Source organism: Euprymna scolopes, chromosome 26 (assembly GCF_053919585.1).
Source record: "Euprymna scolopes isolate OS-2025 chromosome 26, ASM5391958v1, whole genome shotgun sequence".
Lineage (NCBI taxonomy): Eukaryota > Metazoa > Mollusca > Cephalopoda > Sepiida > Sepiolidae > Euprymna > Euprymna scolopes.
The window spans coordinates 70582031-70602289 of record NC_136507.1 but is presented as its reverse complement, the minus strand read 5'-3'; the positions used below and the strand labels follow the sequence as shown (position 1 = coordinate 70602289).

General features: G+C 40.6%; 1 protein-coding gene across 3 annotated transcripts in view; it reads right to left on the bottom strand.

Moving 5' to 3' along the window:
* Positions 1-11544, bottom strand: part of LOC145248155 (ankyrin repeat and SOCS box protein 8-like) — a 44757-nt gene extending 33213 nt beyond the window's left edge. Inside the window, exon 1 of one of the 3 annotated variants that reach the window (XM_080109980.1) lies at positions 11094-11544. The gene's annotated coding sequence lies outside the window, so the exon portion shown is untranslated. The remainder of the gene's footprint in view (positions 1-11093) is intronic. The other 2 variants (XM_080109979.1, XM_080109978.1) reach the window with 2 other exon arrangements.
* Between the last annotated feature and the right edge of the window lie 8715 nt (positions 11545-20259).

Genomic DNA, 20259 nt, shown 5'->3' with positions numbered 1-20259 from the left:
CTTCCAGCCCATTTGTGTTGGGGTGCTTCTTAAAATTACATGCGGCAAAATACCCTCAAGATGCTTGCCGCAGAATGATGGAGGACCGGTTTTATGTGGATAACCTTGTGGCATCCGTGGCAGACGCGAGTGAGCTTACTACATTGTATTCCCTTGTTAGAGAGCGTTTGCTGGAAGGGGGCTTTATTATCCAGTCATGCAACTCAAACAGTCAGGCGCTCCGCAATAGGATGAAGGAGGATGGTACTCTAAGTATCCATGAAGAGGAGTGGGAGAGAGTACTGGGCTACCGATACTCCCCACATTCGGAGGAGTTGTATGTCGCTCCGGTAAAGTGCAATCCTGACGTGACAACTAAGAGAGGTGTTCTTTCTGAGTCAGCTAAGGTCTTCGATCCGTTGTCCCTATGTCTCCCGGTTACTATCCGCAGTAGAGTGCTAATCAGGTCCATGTGGAAGAATGGTGCAGGTTGGGATGATCCACTCCAGCCAGCGATCTTGAGCGATTGGAGAGAGCTAGCCAGGGACCTTTCAGGGTTGAGTGATTTCCGTTTTTTGCGCAAGGCGCTTATGGCAGGGCTACCTGGAGATATGTACCTGTTTTGCGACGCGTCCAAGGAAGCATATGGGTTTGCCGTGTATATCGTACAAAATGGTCGGTCATCCTTATTATTTGCGAAAGCTAAGGTGGCACCTATGAAGGACAAGACTTTGCTTGTGTTGGAACTAATGGCCGTTTTCCTCGCCTTCAAGTGTCTCCCCACAATCCTGGACAATTGTGAAGGATTTGTTCCCGAGAATTTGTGTATAGCCACGGATGCACAGGTGGTCTTGTCCTGGATTTTATCTCAAAACATGGCTAGCAAAAATGTTTTTGCAAAAAATAGACTTAAAGACATTCTGCAGATGAAAGTGGAGTTGGAGTCTCGCTATGGCTTGAAGACTCTCTTCAGATATGTTGATAGTACACTCAACCCGGCGGATTTGTTAACAAGAGGATTAACATTGAGAAAGTTCCAATCCAAGATGGAATTTTGGTGTTCAGGCCCTTCCTGGCTATGCGAAGGAATATCTCAATGGCCAGGACAGGATATGCCCTGTTTGAGTGAGATATGCCAGCGAATGACCCGCAGTTCAGCAAATTGTTCCTTGATCCATGATCAAGAGTACACTTCGGCCATACCTTTTCAGAGGTTTTCCTCATTCTCTGGTTTACTGACTGTTACTGCCTTGGTGTTTAAGTTCCTAGCCATCCGATTTAATCGACAATGGGACTACAACTCTAAGGCAGCGATCTACCTTATGAAGACAGTGCAACGGCAAGAATTTCCCGTGGAAGTGGAGTACCTAAAGGAGCCGAGTGGTAAACCCATGCCAGTTAGGGTTCGTGCTCTGGATCTTTTTCTGGACCCTGACGGTTTGATTCGATCTAGGGGAAGAATCAACCAATCTTCCCACTTTGGTTATGAAGTTAAAAACCCCATTCTGATAGGGAAACATCATCCTGTTACCAGACTCATCATTTTAGATTGTCATGAAAGGTGTTGCCACCTTGGAACTGGGTCAACTCTAGCGGAGTTGAGGCGAAGCGGTTATTGGGTCCCGCAGGGTCGACAAGCTGTGAATAAGGTACTGGCTGTTTGTGCCAGATGTAAACGTTATAATTCAACGCCAGTGACGCCGAATGCTGCTGCTGCCCTGCCGTCGCACCGTACCGATTTCAGAGTCCCCTATCAACACACTGGGATTGATTTTACTGGCCATCTTTGGGTGAGTGACGGGAAACGAGATACGAAAATGTACTTGCTCCTGTTCACTTGTTTGAATATCAGAGCAATACACATTGAAGTAGTTCCCAACATGAGCGTACCCTCTTTCTTCCAGGCACTGGTTCGATTTACTAACCGATATGGCGTTCCCGAAACCCTTTATAGTGACAACGCGAAAACGTTTATAGGAAGTGGAAAGATTTTCGATTGTCTCTCTCTTTTTACGGACTATCAAAGAAAATACGGTCCTTGTAAGTTAAAACTTAAAACCATTCCCTTGTTCTCTCCTTGGTATGGAGGAACATGGGAGCGATGTATCAAGACCATGAAGAATTGCCTATTTAAGATTCTTGGCAGGGGTAGATTGGATTACTTTACCCTTCTGACAGTGTTATCGGATATTCAGAGGTCTGTTAATAACCGGCCTCTTACTTACCAGGTGTCAGCCGACAAAAATGCTACTCCAATTACCCCTAATATGTTCCTTAAGCCCAATCAGAGCCCCGGGCTATTGATACGACTGGATAGAGAGGATAGAACAACCTTGTTGCCTCCCAGCAGGGAGAGGCTAATTCAAACCTTGGAACTTAGGGACCAATGTCTGACAGATTTCCACAAACTATGGTATGAGGAGTACCTGCTAGAGCTGGGAAGGAAGATTCCTGGTCGATCCCGACTCAGTACAAGAACCCGCCTCCAGAAGGATGATGTTGTGCTGATTAAGAGTCCTTTGAAACCCAGACCGTTTTGGGTCTTAGGAACTATTACTGAACTGATTCCAGGCCATGATGGTGTCGTTAGAGCAGCACGTGTACAAAAAGGGGAGGGCTTGGAGGAAGTACATTCCCTGAAACATCTGTACCCCTTAGAGCTTTCTAGGACTCCTGAAGGACCTCCTGTTGCGGAGGGAGGGGAGACGTTGGATTCACCCCCTAGTGTTGAAGAGCAGGTCTGGTTGTGTCCCCTGTGCAGCTCTCCGCAGCAGAATCAGAATATGATCGGGTGTGACTCGTGCGACGATTGGTACCATTTCCGATGTGTCGGTATCGACTCAGAACCTCCCAACAGGCAAAAGTAGTATTGCCCAGAATGTGCGCCCCTTAAAAAACGACGGGGTAGACCTAGCCTGCTGCCTGCTTGATTGATATCTGGACTGATCGACTACTGCTATATTGTACTAACAGTTGTTTTTTGATTGAGTATTTTGGTGGTCTGTCATTTTTATGTAACTTTTTCTTTTTCTTTTCTCTCTTCTACCTTTTGTTTTTTTTCTCGTTTTTGTCGGGAGTGTGTGAGAAAATAAAAATAAAAAAAGGAGATTGCTTACTTGGTGGCGCCGGCCTCGAGGGCGGAATTCTAATCTGAGTGGTTGAGAGAACGAGTCTCTTATAGACTTGGAGGAGTAGGGGGAGGCACTATTCTTCTGTTATAAAAGAATTGTGTCTCTGACTAGCGCCAGTTCTGTTAACGACTCTCCCTCTCAACGCTAAGATTATTTGCTGCGATTATTTTGTAAGTTGTTTATCTCCTCTTTGTCTTTTTCCTTTTCTTCCTCTTCACTGAGACGGATTTTTTTTTCTACACAACTTTTTCCTTCTCCTACTGTTTTTACTGTTATTTTTTTTTAAGTTTTGGGAACTTTTTTTTAACCGTTTTTTAAACGGTTCGGCTATGGCCGCTTCTGCGAGCCAGACGCCCGTTGTTGTCACCATGGAGATGGAGAACATCGCAGCTGATACACCGAACCCGTGGACCAAACCTCCAAAGATAGACATTGACGTAAACCAGTTTGTTGAGAAGGCAAAACAATGCCTGGATCAAGTAACCAATACAGGACTCATCGTAAACATCCCGAAATTAGACGAAATTAAGAAAAGATGCCTAACATTATTCGTAGTGGATAGGAAGACAAAGAAGGTTATAAGAGCATCCGTCGACATCATCATAAACCTTCTGGCCAATGCAGGACTAAGGCCCTTACGCGTAATTAAGTGCAAGGGATACAATACATGGAGCGCACTCTTCAATTCCCCACAAGAGTGCCTCACTATTTCCCAAAAGGAAATCATCACCCAACAATTTATACTGAGAACTGAATACTTGGGGAAAAGACGCACCACAGTTTCTGTCTTCCATGTTCCACATTACATAGACGGCGAACACCTCGGCGCCTTTTTTCTAAAATTTGGAGAAATGGTCCACGTTGAGGTAGACGAGTTCCACGGCGTGTGGGCGTTCGATATTCTGCTGAACAGAGAAGATTTCCTGAACATCCCTTTCTTCCTTGAGGTAGGAGAAGAAAAACTCCCCATCATAGTGGCCGGCAGGAGACCCACCTGTTGGAGTTGCGGCGAAATCGGACACCTTACGTCCGAGTGCACCATTAAAAGACCGACGCCTAACTCCAAGAAACTAATAGGCCAGCACTTGGGAACCAACACACCACAAAGTGTTCCCGGCCAGCCTACCACCAAAGCAACCAACACCACAGATGAGACTCTCAGAGGAGAACCCTGGCAGATCGCCCCTGGGAAAAAGACCCCTGGACGGATATCCCTTGACGAAATGAGAGAAACAGCAATGCTTGAGCACGACCCCGGAAGGGAGAAATATATCGAGATTGTAAACCTTAAAAAAAAACTGGACGCAAAAAAACAAACACCTCAATCCCCATGCAAGTCACCTTCACCTAAACAAAGAATAATCACCAACCCCATCACGCAGTCTCCCACAACATCCAAAACTCCTTCCCCTTGCAAAATGCCTCCTCCAGTCACAACTCCTATCCTCCCCAAAATGCCGAAACTAATACCACTAAGCCCCCTTAAGAAACACAAATCCTCCACTCCTGTTCCAGCCATCTCTAAGTCCCCTCACAATACTCCTCCTGCATCTCCTGTAAAAACCCCTACTAACCCTACTAACGCACACACTGCCATGGACATCACCCCTTCACTTGAACAAAAGAAAAAAACCCTCTACCTCCCTGGAAAAGATATATGCATATTGAACACGGCTGCCATTAATAATAATAAGAATTTCAAGGGTGCAGACCTCACTAAATTAATTGATTTCAGGGAGGTAGGGGGAAAACTAATAGACATCCCCTCCAACTTCCCTAAAGCAAAACGTATTTTAACGGTAGTCCGGAAAAAAGAAGAAGCCAAAGATTTATGGCAAATGCTGGAGGAGGCAAACAAGTCATTTAATCTTTCCCCTCCCCTAGCTATCTTTAAAGACTCTGATATAAAAAGCCTAAAAAAATGTTGTGTTGGGAGGGTCCCGGTTAAAATGCACCCCTCCTTGTATAGGATAGTAAAACTAACCTATCCCCTGCATGTCGGCGGTATCTCTCGTGACGGACTCATCGATACTGCGATGGGTACCTATTCCCTCACGAGAGCTGTCGGCACGCTCACGACCGCGATGTTCGTTTCTGGTTCCCAACCCTAAGGCACCACCATGGATCTCAAGCTTGCTAGTTTAAATGTCCGAGGGCTAAGGGCCGACTCGCGCAAATGGCGCTTGAGTTTGGACCTGCAGCACCTCGGAGTGGATATCTGTTGTGTGCAGGAAACCCACCTTATTCCTGGTGACCATTTGGGTGCACTGTCTAAGACCTTTGAGGCTTACTCAGCGCACTATAATTCTCGCTCGAGAGGGGTTTCCTGGCTAGTTAAAAGGTCTCTAGATGCGTCGTGTGACCCGTGTTACTTGGATCCGGAGGGAAGACTATGTGTTTTGGATGTTACCATAAAGGGTAGGGCATTACGTCTTATTGGGGTTTATGCGCCCAATAGCCATTCTGAGCTGGCTGTTTTTTTTCGGCGGATCGAGCAGTTCATAGATGTTTCCAGAACGGTTATCTTAGCGGGAGACTGGAACGCCGTCCTGGATCCCGAGTTAGATCGATTTGGGTTAACATCTAGGGGAACTAACAGAGATCGGGATGCTGTTGTATTTCATGAATTTGTGGATAAGTTTGATCTTATCGACAAATTCCGAAATGAAAAGCCCCGTGACTTAGTGTGGACTTGGACAGGTAGAGGCGGCTCCGATTCGATACAGCTCTCGAGCTATATCGACCGGTTCTTAGTTAGGCGAGTCGACGTAGGAGTATTGGATTGTCCAAGTTTCCACAATATAGTTTACTCGGATCACAGACTTGTTCGTGTACGGGTAAACTTAGATAGACCTAAGCCTAGATTAGCCGGTTACTGGAAGCTCAACACGTCGTTGTTCGATGTGAAGGGCTTCCGTGACGGGCTATTACTAACCCTACAGCGGGAATTGACGGGGGCAATTATTGGGAATAAGTGGTGGGTAAAAGTTAAGGAAGCCATTAGGTCCTTTGCTGCTGACTTTAGCAAAAGACTCAATCTAGATTCTAGGGCAGCTAAAGTGACACTAGAGTCTAGACTAGATCGGGCGGTGGAGGAGGGGGATAGTGCTAGCATTAATATAATTAGGGCTCGGCTTGCCTCCCTTGCTGAAAAGGAGCACCAAGCCTTAGCGATTAGGGCTAGGTTAAAAAGAATGCCCCAGGAAGCAACAAACATGGCCGCTGAACTGCGTGCAGAGGAGCTTAGGAAAGCGGCTAATAGGCACATCGCTCGTGTCACATTGCCGGACGGGCGTACCGTGACCACAAACCAGGGTGTGCTGGAGGCGTTTAGATCCCATTTCCAGGAGCTTTTTTCCATGGAACCCGGTCTGTCATTAGAACAGTTCGACACCTATTTGGCTGACTTTTCTCGTCTTTCGACGACCGAAGCGGCTAGGTGCGAAGGTGGCATAACGGAGGATGAAGTCATTGAAGCCTTAAAGCGGGTCGGCCTTAATAAGTCACCGGGGATCGATGGTCTCCCCTACGAAGTGTATTTGAGGTTGTCGCACATCTTTGTCCCCTTGCTGACGGTTTTGTTTAACTCATGGTTTAGGAACGGCTCAATCCCCAAGTACTTTACCATGGGTGTGATAAAGCTTGTTCGTAAAAGCAAAGATGGTGGGGATGGGTTAGGTAATTTCAGGCCCTTAACGATGCTTAACGCTGAGTTAAAGATTTTGGCCAAGATTCTCGCAAATCGTCTGCAGCTTGTCCTGGCTCGTCTTATTAGCCCCGAGCAAACGTGTGCCGTGAAGGGCAGGACAATCCAGGATAACTTGCACTCGATACGCCTGATGATAGAAAAAGTCGACACTGAGGCCGCGCTGATCAATTTAGATCAGTCCAAAGCCTTCGATAGGGTTGACCATCGGTACTTGGGGGCTGTTTTATCGGCGGCCGGTTTTGGCCCGCAATTTTGCTCTTGGGTTCATCTTCTCTATGCTAACCCCGCGGTGATGGTAGAAGTAAATGGGAAGAGGTCGAGACCCTTCAGTTTGTCACGTTCCATTCGTCAAGGGTGCCCGTTATCACCCATGCTATATGTGCTTGCGATCGAGCCATTTTTGCGCAGGCTAAGGGTGAATCCGGTCCTACGCGGAATCACTTTGCCAGGTGTGGATGCCCAGGCGAAGTACTCCGCCTATGCCGACGACGTAACTGTGCTTGTAACGAGCAGTGCTGAGATTAGTGTCGTCGGTGTAGAAATCAGATTGTATGAAACGGTAACAGGGGCCAAAATTAACTGCGACAAGTCTTTAGGTTTGCGCATTGGTGCCTGGAGGGGTATGCCCCTTCAGGGGCCCTTTAGTTGGAGTGATGGGCCTTGCAAGATACTCGGCGTCTGGTTTGGTCCTGACCTCCAGCTGGAGAAAAATTGGTCGGAGGTTCTGAAAGCGGTACGGTCTGCAGCTTCACGGTGGATCAGTAGAAACCTTTCATTAAAGGGGCGAGCGGAGGTGTGTAATACTCACATCTATCCAATCGCTATTTATCGTCTATCAGTGCTTCCAATCCCGTCAGATACACTGCTATATTTGCAGAGGGCTCTTTTCAACTTCTTATGGCTTGGAAGGGCCCCTAAGGTCTGTCGCGATGTCTGCTACCTACATCCTTCTGAAGGCGGTCTAGGTATGCCAAACGTGGAGATTCGGCTATACACGCTACGGCTCTACTACCTAGATCGAATGTGCACACAAGATAGGGAAAACAGTGGCCTCTGGATGGAGGACACTAAGAAAGCCTTCCCGGCTTTGAGAGGGGTGCACTACTCCGAGGGGGAGGCACACAGGTTGCCCCGAGGTGAATGTCCCTTCTATCGCGAGTGCCGGCGCGCACTGAAGTCCCTCTTAAGAGTGAAGGAAAGCCTCTCTAACACTCTGCTGTTGTCCCGAAAGGCATTATATCGGGTTTTAGTGAGGGGATCCGTAACGGATGTCATCGGTGGGAGGCTCCCTTTGACGAAGGAGCAGCTCCGCTCAATCTGGCCTTGGGCGCCTGGGTCAGGATGCCTCACTAACGACGAGGCTTCCCTGACCTGGCTGGTAATTCGGGATGCTCTCTGGGTCGGTAAGAGACTCCACTCAGCTGGCTTGGTGGATTCGCCTATTTGTAAACGGTGCGGCGATGAGGACGAGACTTTATGTCACGCCTTCGTTTATTGTCGCATCGTGACGCCGCTGATTGAGTTTGTTACGGGTCTCATGGTTCGCATACTAAACACATCCTCATTAACTTTGGTTCCTATTAATGTCTGTAGCAATTGGGCTCCGACAACGGATAGGCTCAGAAAAGATTTGTGTTTGACCTTGCTAGCTGTGATGAGAGGTGTTATCTGGAACACACGTATGAAAGTGGTCTATGGATCTGAGGACTTTGCTCCCCTCGACCTTATACGACTCTTCCGTCATTATTTGAAGGATCGTATCAAGGCCGAGAGAGTTAGACTCTCTCCGTCAGACTTTGTTGAAAGGTGGGTGTCAGTTGCGCGTGTGTGTCGGGTGAGAGAAGCAAGTCTTGACTGGTTCTTGGATGTTCCTTAGGAAAAAGAATTTTGGGTGACAGGAACGAACGTCAGCCCTGACTCGTTTTTAGTCCAGAGTAGGTCACGATATAGGCAAGAGTAGGACCATTATTTAGGCTTCTTTGTTCATAACCTAGCTAGTGTGTGATAGCGATCATTAGGTCCCTTTTAAGTTTGCCCCCCCCTTTTTTTTTTTTTTTTTTTTTTTTTTTTAACCCCACTCCCCTCCCCAATTAGGTGACAGGTCACTTGATTCGCCAGAGATGCGGGTTCCCTTTCGAAGTTTTCGTAAGAGGTGTTTTAAATAAAGCGTTCGGACCCGCATCACCCTTTCGACTGGCGAATCGGTGTATCTGCCATAGTTTAACAACAGGGGGGTCTTTTGTTACTAACATTGTAAATATTTCATTTGTATTTTGTATATAAAATTTTTATCTTCCCAAATCCCCCTTTCTTATGGGTTTTAATTAGGTTATCATGGTATGATGTTCTTATGGTGATTGATGAAGGATGTATACGCTGATGGATGTATAGTATGAATGTGGTATTATGGTGTAAGTAGAGTGAAAGTAGGAACTAGTTAGGTTAGATTAGTTAGAACTAGTCAGAGAAGACCGTCCTTTCCCCTCCCCCATCTTCGGCCTTGTGCCAAATTTTTCTGATTTTTTACTTGTAAATTTTCTGGAAATAAATACCTTCTGTTAACGACTTACTGGTGAACGGTTGGCACAAATAAGTTACTCGCTGCTCGCCGTACTACAAAACTTGTTACTCGACCCAGTAGGGGGGGTCGCTTAGGGCATCCTTTGCAACCCCTCGGAGCTTACGCTATCACCGGGTAATCTACTTTACCCTCTAAATAGTTTTTTTTTCCACACATACGATAAATTCTATTTTTACTTTGGTACTTATGCAGAGAAGCTACCGTGCTGAAATAATAACATTATTTAGAAACAAATTCGGTATGCACTTATTGATCCGTGCTGAAATAATAACGTTATTATTTAAAAGGCCATTCTTAACATGGGGAGGGGAGGGTGTTTTGTACCTATTTTGTACTTTAACCTTACAATTGAATAAAAAAAAAAAAACATAAAACTTTAATTAAACTTGGAAATACGATTTAAAAAATAACGCGGATCAGTAAGTGCATTAACACCACAAATTCTTAACATGGGGAGGGTTTCAGTGAAGTTTTACAGTATCTTTTGTTTAGGTGAAGACTGAAGTAAGTACTGAGTGAGACCCGGTTTCACTCAGTACTTCAGTCTTCACCTAAACAAAAGATACTGTAAAACTTGAATTTAACTTTTTTTTAAATATTTTCTCTGCATAAGTACTTATTTTTCTACTGGATAATTTTACGTAATTTTTGGAACTTATACTAATTTCGACATGCCACTGTATAATAATGTTTTCACCTCAAATGCATTTGGTTTTAAAAGATCACCAATCCACAAAAAAGTACCAAGAAAATGCGCGGATTTCTACTTCACCGATACCGGATAGAATAGTATCAGAACAGATACTACACTTTGCTTCTATTGTCGTCAGAACATTTTATCGAAGTAAAATGGGGATGGGGGGCATATAAACACTTGAAACAATAACTATTTCGCATTTTATAAATTGATCGCAAATTTTCACGTTAGCGGTTTTAGGGTGCTAATGCAATGCGCACTTACTGATCCTCGCTATTTTTTAAATCGTATTTCTAAATTTAATTAAAGTTTAGTTTTATGATGGTTTTTTTTTATTATTCAATTGTAAGGTTAAAGTACAGAATAGATACAAAACACTTCCCTCTCCATGTTAAGAATGGCTTTTTAAATAATAACGTTATTATTTCAGCACGGATCAATAAGTGCATGAGTACCAAAATATATAAAGGAAAAATTTTATGAAGGAGTGGACGTACCCATCATGGAACAGAAATTTCATATTCCAAAATTCACGTAAATTGATCAAGTAGTTTTATTTCTAACGAAGAAATCAATTTTTAGGGACAAGCAAAAGGGGCCCTTCTTCTCGCGTCGCCATCTTGAAAATAAAAATGGACAGATAAGTCCACAATAATTCAAACTCGTGAGATCAGCTTTATAATCCTACAGATTTCCTATTAATCGCCTTAAATCGTTTTAAAATGATTTTCTTGATCACTTTACGTGATTTTTGGAATATGACATTTTCGTTCTGTGACGAGTACGTACATCATAAATAATTTTCTGTTTTTTTCTTTTAATTAGGTTGAATTCTAATTAAGAACCATAATGGTTTTAAATTATCTCTTGCAAATTAAAAAATAAATAAACAAACACGTTCAAATAATTATCTTTCTAGCCTGCGAAAAGGCAATTATTTCATAACACCAATGTAAACAAAAACTTTAATGAAATAATAATATAAAAAATAATTACCTGAACAAAACGAATTGGTTTGGTCCTCAAACATCTGTTTTTTTCCTGGAATGTTTAAAAACAAGCTAACCTCGACGAGAGTCTCGTCCTAGGCGTATGTTTTTCTTTTACATCGAGGACGACCACGAGAGACAAATAGTCGACATATTCGAAAAGCCAGACTGAGAGACGAAAGTGAAAAACTAAGCTCGAATGCGATTGGTTCTTTTGGTTTGTAATTGACCAATAGAAACTTTTCTTTCAACTCCAACCTTTTTTCGTCCAATTCAACAATTACAATTAAAACACTTGTGGAATCTTGCTAACTAGGCCATGGAGCTAGCTGTGGTCATAAGGAGCTGAGGTTCGAATCTACTAATTAAAAAAAAATTACATAGTTTTAATTAATTATTTATTATTTTTAAGGTAATGACGCATATGCACGCATTCGAGTCATTGACAGATAGAAAGTAAACGGTGTTAGTCGATTTCGCATCCCTGCTGAAAAAAAAAAAAAAAAAGATCCGCGAGTTATTATTTGTTTCTTTTCAGTGTTAACTTTAAATATAACAAATAAGAATATCCGAAAACTGTTTTTTTTGTTTTTCAAATAAATATTCAAATATTTTTATTTACTTTTATGAAGATATCACATGTATTGTTTTTTTTTTCTAAATAAATATGTTTATTTACTTTTATGAATGTAATTTTTTTTAAAAATAAATATCTTTATTTAAATTCTTTTAACAATATCCGTGAACTGTTTTATATATATATATATATATATATATATATATATATATAATAAAATTTATCTTCCACCAGACTATCCATTCATGTGTAATCACCTTTTTCTTCACCATATTCCCTCTGCTTCACTTTTTTTTGTTATCAAGTAAGATCTTTGACTTACTTGTTGTTTCATCAAATACTTTTGCATGCAAAATCCGATCCCGCATTTTGCTACTTCCTACCCTCTGATGAGAAGGAAAGTATTTCTTCTGAACTCCGCGGATTAAGGACTATCTACTTATCTAGTGTTTCCTTTTCAGATTAAATATGTTTTTAACTCATTTCAAAGTGTTTTTTTTAACATATTTTATTAAGTGTTTGCTCGTATATATATATATATATATATATATATATATATATATATATACTATATATATATATATATATATATGTGTGTGTGTGCGTGTGTGTATATATATATATTGTGAGAGTCGTCAGGCCTTTTTTGGAACAAACTTCCTCCACAAATAAATAAAAATAAAAAGAAGAAGAATGCAAAAAAAGAATGCAAAACCAACAGAGATTTATTCACAGAAACCAACCATTAACAAATAAAATATAATTCTCTTTATAATGAGTTCAGAAGTCCTTTTTAAGTGTTCGTATAAAAAAAAGGAGAATGTCTTTTTTTGTTGAATTGTTCATATGTTAAAACATGGTAAGAGAGGCAATAGGTAATGTTCGCCTGTGAAATTGTATGAAGCGCGCGGAGCGGTGAAAATGGAAGAGTGATAGTAACACGCGTGGAACGTCCGAATGAAAATGCAGTTGAGAGAGATTTGATATTTGTGTGTGCTTAAATACTATTTGGACCGGCTCCCAGCGAGCTTAAAAAGAAAAGTTTAGAAAAATGTCCTTGGAGAAATCCCATTGGACGGAAACATCACGTGGGGTGCTCTGTACTACGGCTGCTCGTTTTGAGTCGATTTAATATATAAGGCCACACCGGAATTTGCGTGGGAGTTATTTTTTATTTTTCATGTGCCAACATAATCATAATCATACTGCGCGCCTAAATTGTATTTATTTTTGTAACAATTTTTAATCCAAATCTTAACCGTGTCAACTGGCACAATATATATATATATATATATATATGTTTACCTGTTTTGGTCATATGACCAGGTTTTACTTTCAAATATCGTATACATTCTTTCAATGTGGCCAAACCAATAAAGTCTCCTCTTCTACACACAGTTTCTCTATATTATCAAGATTCAATTTTTCTGCCGAAATTATTACATCTAAGTCTGTTTTAAAGACTTACATTACACATTGATCTTATCATTCTCATATACTTTCTTTTTATGTGTTATGTTGAAAAATAATACATATCTTTCTTGATTTACTGATAAAAATCTAAGCCAATAATGGCAGCACTGAAAAAGGAGTCATGTTTGTTATTATAACCAGACCGTGTATAACTAACAGATACGAAGATGTTTTTTTCAGATTATCAATCATAATTTAATTTTTTATCCAGATTATCGATCATAATTTAATTTTTTATCCAGATTATCGATCATAATTTAATTTTTTATCCAGATTATCAATCATAATTTAATTTTGTTATCCAGATAATCAATCATAATTTAATTTTTTATCCAGATTATCGATCATAATTTAATTTTTTATCCAGATTATCGATCATAATTTAATTTTATTTTTTTATCCAGATTATCGATCATAATTTAATTTTTTTTATATAATCTGGATAAAAAAATTAAATTATGATTGATAATCATAATTTAATTTTTTTATCCAGATTATTGATCATAATTTATTTTTTTTATCCAGATTATCGATCATAATTTAATTTTTTATCCAGATTATCGATCATAATTTAATTTTTTTATCCAGATTATCGATCATAATTTAACTTTTTATCCAGATTATCGATCATAATTTAATTTTTTTATCCAGATTATCGATCATAATTTAATTTTTTATCCAGATTATCGATCATAATTTAATTTTTTTATCCTATATAAATTTAATTTGGTAAAGAAAAATCTTAAAAAGAGTCATTTGACTTAAAATAATTAAGTTCGAACGAAGGCCATTACAGTTTCGATGAACTGACAAGATATCTATTATCAGAATAATGTTGTATGGTTAGATGGTATATAAACAGGGTCTATATCAAGGATGTATCCTTAACGTTGTGATGTATAGAGTGTGTGACGTCTAGTGGTTATGTGTGTGTGTGGGTGGATGTTTCACATATGATAAAGCAGTTCATTAACATTCATGTGTAGCACACAGGCAAAGAACATACCCCCTCACCATTTTGTCCTTGTCTCTTTTCAAGTTCATCTCCCTTCGAAGGAAACCCAACAACAATAGCTTATATACAGGGTGGAATGATAAAATTGTCGCCCTAGAAAAGATGACTTCATTCCATTTCCATTTGATGAAAACCGGTTTCCTTTTTTTTTGTTGCAAAACCATCTACTAGTTGGTCAGTTGTGTACAAATCCCAAGAGCGATAGGAGTCTTTTATCACGTCTGAAAGTGACACAATGTTCAACAAACGAGATCAGAGATACGTCGCTGTGCAACTCATGCTTTCTACTGATCCAAGTTATGATAACAGGACCATTGCCAGCACCCTCAAAATGCATCGTTGGATTGCCACAAATAACAGGGACATGACCAGAGTGATGACAACAAAGTTTTCAGCCATGATTACGGTCTTTGGTGTGATTTCAAGTGAGAGCCACATCATGCCACCTTACAGCTTCAAAGTCCGCTTGAAAGTTAACACCAAAATGCGCCTGGATGTGCTGAAGAGTGTAGTGATCCCCTGGTCCAATCAATGACTGATGTCAGACTCTGGGTGTGACAGCAGGACTTGGCACCAGCCCACAAGTCCAAAAAGACCCAGACTTGGCTTCAAAAGGAGTGCTAGGACTTCTCTCACTACCCCCCTCTCCTCAGCTTGAACCCGCTGGACTACTTCGTTTGGTCATACATCGAGAACATCACCAACATGACCTCCCACAACACCAAAGCCAGCCTGATTGCTGCCCTTCACCGAGTATTCGCCGGATTATCTTGGATTAATATAATATGTTAGAAAATATATATTTTTTTCTTTTTTTGCACTTCTTCGTTATAATGGCGAAATTTAAAAGATTGAATTTCAAATAAAACCAATGGTATTGTAGCTGTCAAAAATTGCTACAATAACAGGCAGGAGCGAAATCTCACAGCTCGAGATTTTAAATCTACCTTCTTTCAGGCTTGTCCAATCACAAGCCAGCTCTCAGTCACATAACTGAGTGTATAAAGCGTGAAACTGGCAGCACTCTCTCTTTCTCCCTGCTCTGACTGGCAGCAAACACAGGCTAACGTGAGTACCACAAGCCAACATGGCTACCTCCACACATGACTTCTTTTTTCATTGTACGGAACTCTTTAATCCTTTGTTCACAGGCAGTACACACGCAAACTTTTTTTATTATGCTACAGGACTGCTCACGTCGATACATAGACTAGACGCACACTCTTACTACAACACATAGACACACTAGATACTTTTCTCTTTCTTTCTCTGTTAACCAGTCTATCTCATCCATGCCTTATCATATCTGATAAAATAAGAGAAAAGAGAGTTACGGAATTGCTGAAAATAAATTTAATTTAAATAAATTTAATTCAGTTCTTTTTAATGATAATCAAAACATCTTATTAATGAACTGTTATTTGCTGTTGATCTTAAATATAATATTAAATATTAGAATTAGATTTCTTTTCTTGTCTTTATTTTATAATGTCCTTTTAATTGTCGTGTCACAGTAATGAACATATTCTTTGTTAACCAGCCTATCTCATCTATGTCTTTTTCCCAACTACTACCGACTACAACATGTGTATACTGAACTATTTTCTCCTTCAACAAGCTGGTATGATATTCAATCTATCCTTACATATAACGTGTGGGAACATGATGAGAATTAGCAGTGAACCGGATGTTAATGCATCCACCATGAGAGACAAAATGAAAAATCGTCTTTTGCACATGGCTCCACGCATAGCTTCTGCCTGGGAAGAAAAAAAATAAGATAACCACAAAATAATTATCGACTAATGGCAGAGCTCCGCGCCTAAAATAAACACCTTAAATATCACAGTCACTGGGAGCCGGTGTGCCACTATAAAATGAGGGAACCAAAAGGAGGGAAGAGGAGATTCGCCCTGCTGCGTCAGTGAAGCACGGACAGATTCTCCCACCCGACCTAAAGAGATGAAGAGAAGAGAACTTGCCCTGCTGCGTCAGTGAACGTATGGACGGATTCTGTCACCAAACTTGAAGAGACATAATGAAGAAGAAAAAGAAATAAGGCACCAGTGAACTGAAGCCGATTATGCTCTCATGTTATGGGCCAAACGCCTTCAATTCTAAACACTGCCTATTCATACAAACCAAAGAAGAGAAGAGGAAAAAGAAGATGAAGACGCCGGGCTGCTAGCTGCTGATGAAAAAGTCACCCGCTTTCCAGTTACAAGCCAGGATATGCATCACTGACAGCAGGATGACCGGCCTACCCTAACCATCTCCATTGTCCAAAAGATAAGTTACATTTTACGAACATTCATTCCTCGTCAATTCATACATACCTACAAACATTTTACGAACATTCATTCCTCGTCAATTCATACATACCTACAAACATTTTATGAACATTCATTCCTTGTCAATTCATACATACCTACAAACAGTTTACGAACATTCATTCCTTGTCAATTCATACATACCTACAAACATTTTACGAACATTCATTCCTCGTCAATTCATACATACCTACAAACAGTTTACGAACATTCATTCCTTGTCAATTCATAAACACCTACAAACATTTTACGAACATTCATCTCCTTTGTTAAATCACATTCCATCCTACGAACACTTTGCCTCTCCTAATACAAATTGTTGGTAGTAAATAAAATCGGTTCTCAACCTTCAATATTCGTCTGTTCTTAATTATATGGAGTCAGAATCTACACACTTCCAACGTTATTCATTTCATGTATTCTTTGTTGTGACTTCTATGGCATCCTTTCCCACCCCTAATTCTTTTATAATACCGAGGCCATACAAGAACACTTTAAGCTACTAACCCATTTTTCTCTTTTACAAAGATAACCAATAAAGTTGCTTTTAAATATTATAATGAGACTTCTTTTCTTGTCTTTATTCTATAATGTCCTCTTAATTGTCATGTCAGAATAATGAACATATCCAAAAATTAGGAAAAACGATGAGGTAGAAAATTAATTATTGATGAAAACAGTTTTCGAAGGCAAGCGAAAATTAAATTTTCGGTTCTTCTTCGTTATGGTAGTGTTATATCCCGTTTTGACGGTATATAATAACATGACAAAATACGCCGAGTGGAATGCGTAACGAAAAGGTTTATTCGTACTTCGAAAATAATACACAATACAAAATGGCTGCTCGCCTTGAAGTTGATATACGCGTAAATGAAGGTAAAGGAAAAAGGTAACTTAACGTGTGTGAGCGGAACGCTCGTCCTGGGAGCTTGGTTAATCCTGACTACACTTGGAGAGTGTAAGACGCGAGACGGTCGGGCTAGTGCGTACCACTTGACTGACTCCAAGACAATTCAAGACGCTCTTTTATACACCGTTTTGTATCCGGTGCTATCCATAATTATGTCCCTTATAACACCTCCCCCTGAAGCTGAAATCTTCCCGATTTTAGCTTTAATATCGCTTCCGTTTAGGATCAGGATTTAAACGCCTGACGACTTTCCTTTTACGTGTGCTCTTCCTTTTGGTCAGAGTTTCCTTTGGTAAAAAATTCTGTTCAGCCCGTGCGGTATGTTCAGGAGATACATTCATGGGTCCATGTATACCCACCGGTTTTGGAATGTCAAATGTGTTGCACAGCGTTTCCATTGGGATTTCCTCTGTATTTTCTGTAATTCTGGAACGGATTTGATTAATATGTCTTTTACAGACAAAATTGGGACCTTGAATAGTATAGACCATGTTCCCAATTCTTTTCTTAACAATACCGTCCACCCAATGATTTCTTCCATTCTGAAAATTTTTAAAATAAACTTTATCTCCTGGGGAATAGCACTTTACATTAAAGTTTTCTTTTCTGGTAACTTTCTTTTTATCCGGTAGAAGTCTATCGAAAATGGATCTAATTTTTCTGGCGAACATAAGTTCTGCAGGGGATGAATTTACATCATTGTTTGGATTTGGGGTTACTCTGTAGATCACTAGAAATGTTTGTATTGTCCGCTCATCTGTGTCAATGTTCATGTTTTTCCTTAATGCCCGCTTAAACGTGTCCACAAATTTTTCTGCCAACCCATTCGACCTAGGATGGTAAATAGGCGTCGTGATGTGCTGTATATCCAGTGAGTTGCAGAATTCTCTAAATTCGTAACCTGTGAATGCTGTACCGTTGTCACTCACTATGGTCTTTGGTACACCAAACCGGCTGAAAATTTCGTCAAGTGCACTTACAGTATTCCTTGCTGTTGGATGTCTGATCTTGAATATCTCCGGCCATTTGGAGAAAGAGTCCACTACAATTAAGTAAAAAAAAACCTTTTAGGGGTCTGGCATAATCAATATGCAGTCGTGACCAGGGCAAGTCCATCTTCGGCCACGGGGTCGTTTTTACAGGCGGATCTCGGGCTGCTAACTGACATCCTTTGCACGCTTTGACACAGTTTTCCACCTCTTTATCCATACCAGGCCAATACACGTAACCTCTAATTAGGGATTTCATCCTTGAAATGCCAGGATGACCTGTGTGAAATTCGTTTAGCATTCTTTTTCGTAATACCTGTGGAATTACGATTCTATCGGCATACATAAGCACATCTTCGCAAATGGAAAAAGGTGTAATTTCTCTTGCCATCTTATTTCTTTCCGTCCGTCCTACTTGATTTTTCATTTGCTTTATAAAAACGTCTTTTGCAGCTTCTCTTTTAATCTCTTCTAGAGTTACCGGGAGTTCACGAATCATATTGCATATTGAATTTGAGCATTCGCTTTCATCTTTAAGAGCTGCAATTACCGTCTCTTCGAAACTTTCATTTCTTTTTGGAATCAACCTTGACAGTGCATCCGCGTGTCCTAACTTTTTTGATGACACATGCTCCATCTTAAACTGATAGTTCAAGAGAGTTACAGCCCATCGCTGTAGTCGATTTGCAGTATGCGTAGGGATGCCTTTCTTCGATCCAAATATCGTGATTAGTGGTTTATGATCCGTCTGTAATATGAAGTTTCGTCCATGGAGAAAACGGTTAAACTTTTTGACTCCAAATATTATTGAGAGAGCCTCCTTTTCAATCTGGCTGTAGTTTTTCTCAGCTGCAATCAAAGTTCTTGACGCGTGAGAGATTGCTTTTGTTGTTCCATCCTCATACTTGTGGAGTAATGCAGCACCAACTCCGTAATCACTGGCGTCCGTTGCTAGTACAATCTCTTTCTCTGGATCGAAATGTGCTAATGCCAGATCTGATAGTAAACATTTCTTAATTTTCTGGAAAGCAGACTCACATTCCTTTGTCCAATTCCATCTACTGCCTTTTTTTAGTAGCTCGTTAAGAGGAGCTCTCAAATTATGTACATTAGGGATGTATATCGCATAATATTGTACCAATCCCAGAAATGACTGTAGTTTTGATACTGAGTCTGGGGCAGGCATCTTATCAATTGCTTCGGTCCGTTGTGGATCTGGCCTTCGTCCATCTTCGTCAATTATTTGACCCAGGTATTTGATCCTTTTCATGAAGAAATCGCATTTCTCCGGACTCAATCTGAAACCAAACCCCTCTATTCTCTTAAGTACTTCTCTGACGTGCTTCTTATGTTCTTGCAAATTACTGCTCTTTATCTAGATATCGTCAAGGTATGCCATCGCAAATTCCAACCCTGCGAGCATCGTATCCATTATCTGTTGAAACAAAGCAGGGGCGACCTTTAAGCCAAAAGGAATCCTCTTTAGCTTGAAGATACCCTTGTGCGTATTAATGCACAGGTACTTTGAACATTCATCATTGACCTTGATTTGCAAGTACGCGTCTGAGAGGTTTATCTTGGAAAAAATTTTTCCTCCGTTTAGTTTTGAGAATAGATCTTCTGCCGACGGAAGGGGATAATTGTGGTCCTTTAAACATTCATTAAGGCCTGTTGAGAAGTCCGCACAGACCCTGATTTTGTTATTTTTTTTCTTCACATATACCGTCGGGCTGGCCCAATCCGTATGGTCAACTTTTTCAATAACCTCTAACTGTTGAAGTCTTTCCAACTCCTTCTCGATTGCGTCCATCGATGAAAACGGTACATTTCTTTTAGGTTTGAACACTGGGGTGGCATCTTTCTTCACTTCAAATTTGGC